We start from the raw sequence: 10,502 nt of genomic DNA, 5'->3' as shown, positions 1-10,502 counted from the left end.
CGCTACCATCGCCCTAACATGACGCTCTGGATGTTTCAGCGGCGCACATCGGTTGCGCCGATCCCATGGGCCGAGCCGCAAGTCGTCTGCTGGAAGAACAGAATGGTCCAGGAGTTGTTAGTTCGACGCGCCGTTGTTATTGCGTCGATCGTCGTTCTTTCTCCGCTTTTTCAGCGCACGTGGGTGCGGAATATAATTACTGTCTTTGCCACACGGCGTATCTTTCAGTAGTACGGGATAGCTAGCTGGGCGAGTCGGTACACCGGCGTTATTACTTACAGCGCTAACAAATAAAAAAACGGACAAAGAAGAGAGACGTAACACGAACGCAGACTCACGATTAAACGTTTATTGCTTTCAAACAATGATGCATATGATTGTTTGTAAGCAATAAACGTTTAGTCGTGAGTTAGCGCTCGTGCTGCGTCTCTCTTCTTTGTCCGCACATGTTTGATTTGTACGTGCTGCGAGTAATAATACCTTTCAGGAGAGACTATACTCTACACGCTGCAGGAAGGATGATGTTTACTTCCGTTTAACGGTGCCGTTTGCACGACGTATACGCGGTAATAGTTTATCTAGTAGTTTAGAAGTAGGAGCAAAACCCGGAAGAGGAACTAGTGTTGCACATCAAGTAGCTACACTGGATACAACAGAGGGAAACCGTCTATCTACGCTTTTACTCTTCAGAGGCGTGTAGGTGAGGAAAGACGCCGGGTGCGAGAGCCGAATCTCCTCCGCGTTGATCCGCCCTTCGAAGCGGCCAACGCCACGTGGGAGCTCCACTTTTAGGAGAAATACGCACTCGGGAATCATGATCACATCGCATCACCTAAGATCAGCAGGCACTGTACTCCTCGTAGAAAGCCTGATGCGGTACCCACGAAGCAGTGCTGAACCTTCTGGTGCACCAATTCAAGCAGTTCACCCAGGTTTCACGCGCAATGCCCTTAGGCAGCGCAGGCGTGAGTAACCCAGAGCTCACGATACCAACTAAGAGCAGGACATTTTGCGTGAGACAGGCGTTACCTTAATACTGTTAATGTGTACTTCCCTTTGGTAAAGTTTATAAGCTGGGAGAATAAAGTGGACGTTTCCGGAACACGATCTACGCTGCTGAGGCATCGGTTCCCGGACGCGACATGCATCTGGCCGTGCACGGACGTCCATGTATCAGGTGAAGGCGGCGGTGGCGCCACCGACATTTCATTAAAAAACGCCTCCACGCGTAGTCCGCTCTGTACCCACTCCCCCTACGTAGTACACTCTACAGCTGCACACTAGTGAAAGGAATCCTCATCGGGTCAGCGGAGGGCTCAACTTGCCTACAGCTTATTGTGTGTGGTTTCCTTCCTTGTCATTACTGCACAGAACTGACAAAAACAAGTCGCATGCACAAGTGTGTATGCCCTGTCTGAAAAGACTAAATTCATCAGCAAAATCATCCTGGCCTTTCTAACTAGTAAAATTGTTTAGCGCGCCCTACTAAACACTATAGATAGTTTCAAGAAGGCGGCCGACAAATGGAGTAGCACACTGAATTCGTATAGAAGTCAGATAAACCAAGACGAAGTGCTGCAGAAAAGCTGGCCACCTTTGAGGAAGATCGGTCCACTTAACAAAACGTTGGCCAGTTTTTAAGACACTTTATCCCTGTTTATCTTATAGACCGTCTCGTGAATTCAAATCCCAAGCTGTTCTGTGCCACAACCGGAGAGTGCCACTAAACTAAAGGGAAACTTGAACACGAACCCTTGCATGAAGGTACGTCAAATTTTTCGAAGTATGTCTACATCAGCAACATCTCCTGTGCATTTCGTATGCGTTTTACCGTTAAGATTGTCCATCTGTTAGCGTCCTACTGCTAGTTTGTCCCTGTACTGTGATCCAACAGCTTATATAGCTGCTTCTAATGACCGGTACTGTTGAGAAAATGCAGCCAGTCAAGCGTGTCCTCGGAAGGTAAACTACACCAGTCTGTCCGTGGACATCGCGGGGTGAAGGCGTAGTTCTATAGGCGCTGTTCGTCCAAAGGCGTAGAATCACTTATTACGAAGATCTTCAGTGTATCAACTTCTGTCGTCTTTTTTTTTTCGAATACGGGCTGTTGTGTTTGTTCGCAGCACAATCATTGAGGCATCGTTCTTTAATGTGAATTTTTGTTCGCAACCATAGCCGAAGACTCGATCTCGATGCGACGGAACTTGACTGTGTCGCTTGTGGCTGGACGTCGCTTTTAGAAACGCCTACTGTTATTTTATCGACACGGTGGACAGTGCCTCACGTAACTTTGGCGATTGCGAGGAGACCATACTACTGATACTCGCCCACTGCACTTCTTTTCATGGTGAAAGCCGGACTCTGCGTGCTGCTTTACGCCGATTGGACGACCGAGCGTTTACAGAGGAAGCGAAATTGAGACCACGGACTCGCACTGAAAGCCACCAGAGCAGCGCTGCACTTTCCAAAGACGACTAAGCTTTGCAGCTGCCTTTGATTGCAAGGTGAACGCTGTGTTGTGTGCTTGCGCATTACTTTTTATCACTCTCTTTTACCCCTTTCAATTTTTCTTCCCGCTTCAATCCCCCAGTGTAGGGTAGAAAACCAGGTGCAACCTGAATAACCTCTCTTGTAATTATTTGATTTCTCTCTTTATCTCTGTCCTTTTTTCCGCAACGATCAAACATACTGCGTCAATCCACCTAGCACTCAGACCGATTTGGGTGCACGAAAGATAGGAAGCGCACATGAAGTTCTGTTGGATTCCGCAGTTGACCTGGCTTTATTCAGGCAAAATGACAACGGTAGCAACGCTTACGCAACGACCATCGCTGAACGTTTCAACAAGGTGAAGAGGCATGTGTAGCACCGTTGAGTGCTGTCTTTTCGCGTCCGTAGGGCGCAACGCTTAGAATTGCATTGATAGCAGCACATGAGCGTGATTCCCGTACACACATTACTTTCTCAACTGATAACCTAATGAAGTCTGCTGGGACCTTACTGCGTGTCTGCACCACATACAGAAGATGCCAGGTAGTCTTGACGACTTCTCGCGACTCTCCGACCGTTGCATGGTGCAGGGCTTTGTCTCTATTTAGTTCGACTTCATTGCGCCTTCCCGAATTCTCGCTCTCTGTCCAGCCGTCTTCTGCAAGTGCAAGGAAGTGAATTTAGAATTTATTTCAACGTGACCCTGATCTAAAGTACGGTGATGTTGAGAACAGAAAGAAAATGACAAGCAAGGCTTGAGAGGGGCTACAGCTCCCTTTTGGAACTCTACTCCAGATCACCGAATCCCTAACTTCCACAAACAGCAAAGGACCATAAACAATTATTGTAGGTATGAGGTCTCACGTAGAAGGGAAAAACGAGATAAACTAATCGTCACTGTTCAGACTGCAACACTTTCCATGGGGTCTACTTTCCCGCTCGAGGAATTCTGCACTTCTAAGCCTAATAAACACACGTGCGCCGTAGAGTCCGGCGTCGGCGCGATCAGCGCGACGACGCTGCGACAGAATCGAAGAACGATCCACCCATACAAAAAAAATTATTGAGAAGGCATTGAAATATTGTTGGTCAATGTTGAGTTTTTTATTGAGGAAATATTGAGAGTATGTTGGAGAATTGTTGGGTTGAGTGTTGAGCACTCTTGAATATTGGCCACTGAAATCGAATTGAAACACCATTGGGTACCTCAATGTTGAATAATTGTTAAGTTACCATTGAAAGTACATTGTGCTTAGACGGCCCGTTGTGTTCGTTTTGTTGAATGGTTGTTGAGTTACCATTGATTCTGCGTTGAAGTAACGTTGTGGTAGTTCTGTTGACCTGTTGTTGAGTTATTATTGCCACAGCATTGAAAAGCATATTGTTGCACACTTGAGATGCCATTGAGATTTCAGAAGTCGCCATTGAAATATGATTGACGTTTCGTTGGGCGAGTGTATTTTTATTCATATATTGCAATTGCTTCGCTGTTCACACTTGCATGCCCCGGTGCCTGCTCGTAACTTTCCCAAACACAAACAAAATCAAAGGAGAGACTGATCAACTTGAAGTACCTTTATTTACACTAAAGATGCGTGCACGTGAAACATTATTACAGTACATAAGGCACCATTACATCGAACCTGGAGACATAGGCTAGTACCTACAGCACTCTAGCAGTGTAAATACATATGAAAAAACCTATACATATGAATCAAATCAAAACGATCGTTGTGCTCTTCACTTTCGACTTAAGTTTATGACTAGAAGGCAAAGCGACTCAAAAGCCAGGCCTTAAGCATACCCCTGTAACAACCAACTTTGAACACATGAACACTTGGAGCTGCTTGCATGTGAATACACAAAAGACATCTGAATATGTTACATTAAAATGTTGCGCACACTAACACATCACAGGAAGAGCTACGGCTGACTGTGAGAAGGCAAAACAACCAACTTGAAACAAATGACTTCACGTAAATATATACAACCTTTAGCACACGTCTTTCACCACGATTAAAATTTAATGAAGTACCAAAGTAGACTTGCCTGAGCATTGTCTTCAAGATATAAAATAATTGGGAAACATGAAAATATATATAAAATAACATCACTCAACTTAGCTATTATTTGACGAGACAATTTAGAAAGTTGTCGGGCATGATGAACACCTGAATCGTGTTTCTGACAAGCCAGGATTGCTTTCTTCAGAAATAAACTTGTAAAGCTTTTGTGTAATGAAAGCAGCTTATCTCCCTGGCACAAGTCAAGAACAGTACACCATTTGATTATGTTAATGTGGGGTACAGAAGAGTTCCTTAGTGGCATTTGCTCAATTTAGTGAGCTCATTTTCAGGTAATCTTTCTGGACCTGCACAAAGCTAATTAAAGCACTTTTTGGGGCCTTTTTTCCTATACCCAGCAACTAAGTGCTACCTCAGTCAATAAAGAGATAAGGAAAGGCTAATACCTTGAACGATAAGAGAAAAAATAATTATTTAGCACAGAAAATTGGTAGTAACACATGGCTAACACAATTCCAAACAGCCAAATAGATGGTCACCTGCACTTTCAGTATCAAGCACCCCAGAAATAGTCATAAAGTATGAGAAAAGGTTCCAATGACTCGACAGCCAGATTGCTTAGGCAGTGAAAAACGCCAATAAATGCATATACGAAACACCAATTACCTCAATTTCGCAGATAAAATGTTATTAAAATAGCACCAGAATTTTGCTGCATAAAATACATAAAGGTTGCATAAAAATTGGGACAAAGCAGTAACTGAAAGACAGAGGGAGCTACAGCACCCATGTTGAATAATATTACAAGGAAAATGTTATATATGCATATTTAAGTTTACAATTTTCGCTCCAACATATAGAAAAAGAACGCATGCACTTAGAGCATAAAAAGGTTCATGTGCCTGGAGAATGCAGCGCAGTACAAAGAAGCGTCATGAGAACAGAAAAGTAGAACTCACTACGAATCAGGCATGTGCCATGTCATGCCTTGAATGGATGAAATTCATAAATCTTACACACAAAGGAAGTTACCATCACTCTTATTGGCTTCCTCAGGGGACTCCTTGAAATTGAACTAGAAAAATGTACTCAGTGTCAAAAACATTGAGAAGATAAGACCCTATAGCGTTCTTCCTGAAATAAACAGCGCAAATAACTTCATGTATCAATTCTATGGACACTTCGCCAATTCGGTGTACATTTATATTTCACAACCACCCAAACAGAGACGAGAAGGGTGAATTAAGGTAGGAACACACATGAACGCTGACTCAAGTAGAAGTTTCTTCGTGAAGACGAAGATTTTAAACACACTGGCCAACTTCACAAAGAAAAAGCCATGGATGCGCAGCATACACAGCCCGGCACAACAAAAAAGGACCTAAATACGTCCTGTAGAATAAACATGTGCGTCAAAAACTAACAAAAACATGAAAACTGAAAGGTTTCTCCTGTAAGTGATATTAACGAGAAGTACTGCAGCAACTCTTTCCCACTAATGGTCACAGAAATCTTGCTTATGAATATTTCTTCGTGATCAATAAAAAATGCTTCCATAAGTCCTCTTGTGTTCTGGTCTTTGTTATGAAACAATCGTTCTTTCTGCTCTATACCGCAACACCAGAGGAGTTCCAGAAGCAATATTTATTGATCACAAACGAAACAATTGCATAACCAAGTTGTCTGTTGCCCTTAGTGGGAAAAAGTTGTTCTCAAAAGAGTATTTCCCGTTGGGTAGTATCACTTATCGGACAAATCTTTCACTTTTTCAATAGATTTGACCGATTGTTCTCGTTTTTCACGCACGTTTATTCTACATGACATGGCTTCATATTTTTTTCTTGTCGCACGTGGCTGTTTCTGCCACGCATGCACGGATTTTTACCTTTGCCAAGTTGACCAGTGTGTTTAATACCTTTGTCATCAAAAGCAAACTTTTAGTAGAGCTTGCGCTCGTGTGTGCTCCTACCTATTTCGTCGTCCGCCTCTGTTCGTGCTGCTGTTTACAGTACCCACGTATCACTTGGTTAGGCTGGTAAACATTCTCACAAACAAAAGTAAATGCCTCCCCTCAAAAGGTAGCCCATTCTTTACTACTAAACGCCAGAGCAAATCGAAAGTAAGCCTTCACAGCGTCCATGCGGCAGCTAGTACACCACAGAGCAACACAAAAGATAGTTGGAAATCCCACTTGATGGAGAGTGGCAACAGAGATGCAAGCTTGCTAGTGAATCAGCCACATATCAACGAGTGTCTCTTGCACGACGCCAAGGTGCTTTTGGCGTAGAACACTTTAGCATCTGGGAATTTACTGCATACGTAACCTGTGAGAAGGGAATGTGGACAGAAAATGATATTGCGCGGATTAAGAATCTGCCACACACTGCACATAACTACGCACGAAATAGAACTACACACTATACTGGCAAGTAAAAATTTGCGACTCTTTACGAGTGCCGTCGAGAAAAGGAAGGAATGGGTTGCTACGGTAAATGTTAGCTAAAACACGCACAGCGATGTTTCACAGTGGGGAAAATATTCCCGGCTCTCTCGCAGAACCAAAGACCACGCGACAGCGCATAGCCCATACCAAACAGATATCGAATCTTTGGGCAGAAGTCCAGTAGAAGGAATGACCTAAACATACGCCGACAGCGATGCGAGCGTGAGCGTGCGTGTACTTCATTGTAGCTAGCCGCTCCGGCGTGGCTCCGATCATCCCGCGCGATTTGTGTGCAGAACGTCGCGTACACGCCCTTGCGCGTTTTGCGCGGTAGCGTCCGCGCAGTGAGCTAGCTTTATGCACGCGTCATTCTTCACCGCGCAAACGGTGCTTGAGTGCGACGCTTAGCTCGAGGCGACAACGCGCCGATTGGCGCTCCTTTCGCTTCTGGAAACAACGCACATTCGGATCGGTCCAACTCAAAGAGGCAGCAGAGAACGGTGGCATGTTTCGGTTATCGCTTATTAAAATTGTACAGTACGCCTTCAACGGCAACCCGCCGCGCTAGACGATAAGGTGAGCCCGTCGGCGGCTGTGTTCTTTGACCACGTCACCACACCTCCGTTCATTTGCGCTGTGTATCCGTGTACAGTCACCGCGCGGAAGCTGTGACTAATCGGTTGGCCGTTCTCCGCAAATCCCAGAGAGGCGAAATATATTTCGCGGTGCGCCGCTTCATTAGCCGCAACCTAAATCGAGGCGCGCTAACCGCTACGGCACAAAAGGTGATCACACTAACCGTATGGTATACGATGAGCCACAACGGAAAAACAAATAATTGATGTTCCACGTGCCAAACCAACGATCTGATTATGAGGCACGTCGTAGTTGGGGACTCCGTATTAATTTTGACTTCCTGGAAATTTTTACGTGCATACAATGCACAATGCACGAGCGTTTTTGCATTCCGCTCCTTTGGAATGCGGCCGCTGCAGGGATCGTATCCACGACCTCGAGCCCCAAATTGCCACGGAGGCCGCCATAGTTACGAAATGCGTAAGCGTGAAGTGCAACACTGCCTTCCGGTACGAGTGTGGTACAAGCGTAGCACAGCTGCACACCTGCTGCACGATTATTTGTCGCGGTTCTCCGAAACTCGTAGTGCCTGCCTAAATACCTTGAAAGGCAGCGCGCCTCTCACGTAACGGAACGCGATAACAAGCGCTTAGACGGCATACGTGAGCCCCCATGAAAGATGACGTGGCCACTAGAAAATTATCACTGCGCAGAGAAGCCGATCCTTATGTTCCAATTGTGTTCTCTCATACAAATGAAGGAAACGTTATTAGACAGGAACAAATGAAGCAATGCAATTTTACGCACATGTGGCGCCGCTGCCTCTTCGCCTACCATTGTTTCAAACGAAGTGACGGCGGCAGCGAGAGTTAGTATCGCGCGCATTTGCTCCGGGGCATGCGGTTTGCTTCAAGAAAACATGTCACGCTCGTCAATGTCAAAATAGAAAAGAAGGCTACGTGCCCAAGAAAACGAGATTACTTACCTATCTTCAGAAGTGCGGCTGCGACTGTTTCGGGGTGCCTCCTCTCCAAGAGGCATCATGGCCTCTGCCGCGCAACTTATCAAAACCGTCAGGCTCGCACATCAGTAGAAGACTAGTTGTTGGGTGAGCCAACCACTTCACCGGATAAACGTCCCACTTATCGTCGTTAAAGCATTTCACTAAAATGTGCGTCATGATGTCCGAAAAGAAAATACTTTCATCAAGAAGCACGAGGCGTGAACCACCGCACAACTGCAACCGAATAACTGAGTCCGAGAGCCGTTCACAGCTTCACATGGCTTCACTATCGTATTCAATTATAAAAACCTTTCAAACACAATATAACGGCACTTAAGAACGACTAATTGATTAGCAATAATTTTTCATCAACTAACCTTCATAAATTTTTAAGAACTACCTAATTTATAGCGTAAACAATAAATACTACGACCAAAATATGCGACTACGAAACTAGCGGTAACCATGTGTACTGTTGCAAAAGTGTGCGCAAAACGAAGCTCGATTGCGCCCGTTTGCGCGCACACATACACACTTGAACCTACCTTAACGTTTGTCGCGCCACCTAGAAATAAACATTACTACTAGTTTTGCTATTTTTACAAAAATAAAAGTTTTAAAATAGTTTGTAGCATCTTTGCAGATGACGAGGTGACAAGTAAGGTACAATAAAAGTCCGTTACCTGTATTTCTTTCATTTCCCTGTGGTGTTCTTAACTGAACATACGAGACCTGCAGGCTTGGAACATGAGAAGACGACAGTTCGGCGAGGCTCAAATAAATCGCGTGCTTCTTGCAAGGCGAGTAACGGGAGCAGCTGCAGATACAGCGATTAGCTGTGATACTGTTGCGGCTGCTGCTGAATCTTAAGCTCTTTGAAGTCAATGGTTATAGCGGCTGCGCGCTGCGATCTCAAAGCGCGTTCATTCTTTGATCTCTAGTACCACGGACATTGGACAAAAAACTATATTTGCTTTACGGACAGAGGGTACGTCGCAGGAAATTCGAAGACATCACCGTGTATGTTTGTAGCGTGTGCGCGCTTGCATCCTACGGTTCCCACAGTGCGTCCGATGCTCGAAGGTAGCGTCGTCGCCTGTCGGCACCTGTCTTATCGCCGGCCGCGCTGCCGCCGTGTCTACTTTTGGGGAACTCCACATGCGCGTAGTCACCGTGTTTGCAAGTGAATTTCGCATTCTTCTGCTCCCCGAAACGTGCTCATTTCGGATCGTACCAATGGTTATGTCATCTAGTGTATGTTAAAACGACGATGGCATTTGTACACCGGCGAAGAAATAAATCGTTATGAACTTGGGCGATCATGAATCTAGTCTAACGTTGCAGTTTTTACGTAGCGAAAATGGCTACGAAAGTGGGGCGGTCCCGGAGATAGGCGCTTCAAAGCGCCAGCTGTAGCGACAGCACCAGGAAGTGGCACGCGGCGCACACGCCAAGCATTTCAGATTACTAGCTTTCGAATGAGAGGATTATGCGCGCGCCCGTGGCTTATTGGTTAGAGTACCGGGCTCGACGGCCGACGTTCGATTCCACCCCGTCGGTCACACATAATTTTCTATTAATGAAAGCGAGGCGAAAGAAGAACCTACCTGCCGCAAAGTGACAGGAATTAGGTTGGAACGCATCGCAAAACATGTTTGGAATGTCTTCATATGCGATTTCTAATTATTGTATACTGGACTCAACTGCTACACAACAAAAGAACAACTAGAAAAATCAACACAAATTACCCAATAAATTGTTTGTTGAGAACACTCAACGGTAATATTGTTGTGCAAGGATTGAGTGAACTCAATTGCTCTTGAAAATTTGTTGAAGTCCGTTGTTTCAACAATTCCCCAACAATATATCAATGGTTAATCAACACTCATTTTTGTACGGGCACGTCATCACGAGGCCTACCATTCCCGACGTGACGACATGGAAAGACTACGACGGAAGCGTGCTA

At 45.1% G+C, this 10,502-nt stretch overlaps 1 long non-coding RNA gene across 1 annotated transcript; it reads right to left on the bottom strand.

Moving 5' to 3' along the window:
- Positions 1-4,050: 4,050 nt before the first annotated feature.
- On the bottom strand, positions 4,051-8,798 carry LOC140214220 (uncharacterized). The gene is made up of 2 exons (XR_011891144.1): positions 8,519-8,798; positions 4,051-6,838 (listed from the first exon to the last, which is right to left on the bottom strand). It is a non-coding gene; the product is annotated as an uncharacterized lncRNA (long non-coding RNA).
- Positions 8,799-10,502: the final 1,704 nt, after the last annotated feature.

The sequence above is a fragment of the Dermacentor andersoni genome, chromosome 1 (assembly GCF_023375885.2).
Source record: "Dermacentor andersoni chromosome 1, qqDerAnde1_hic_scaffold, whole genome shotgun sequence".
Lineage (NCBI taxonomy): Eukaryota > Metazoa > Arthropoda > Arachnida > Ixodida > Ixodidae > Dermacentor > Dermacentor andersoni.
This window is presented reverse-complemented; position numbering and strand designations above follow the sequence as displayed.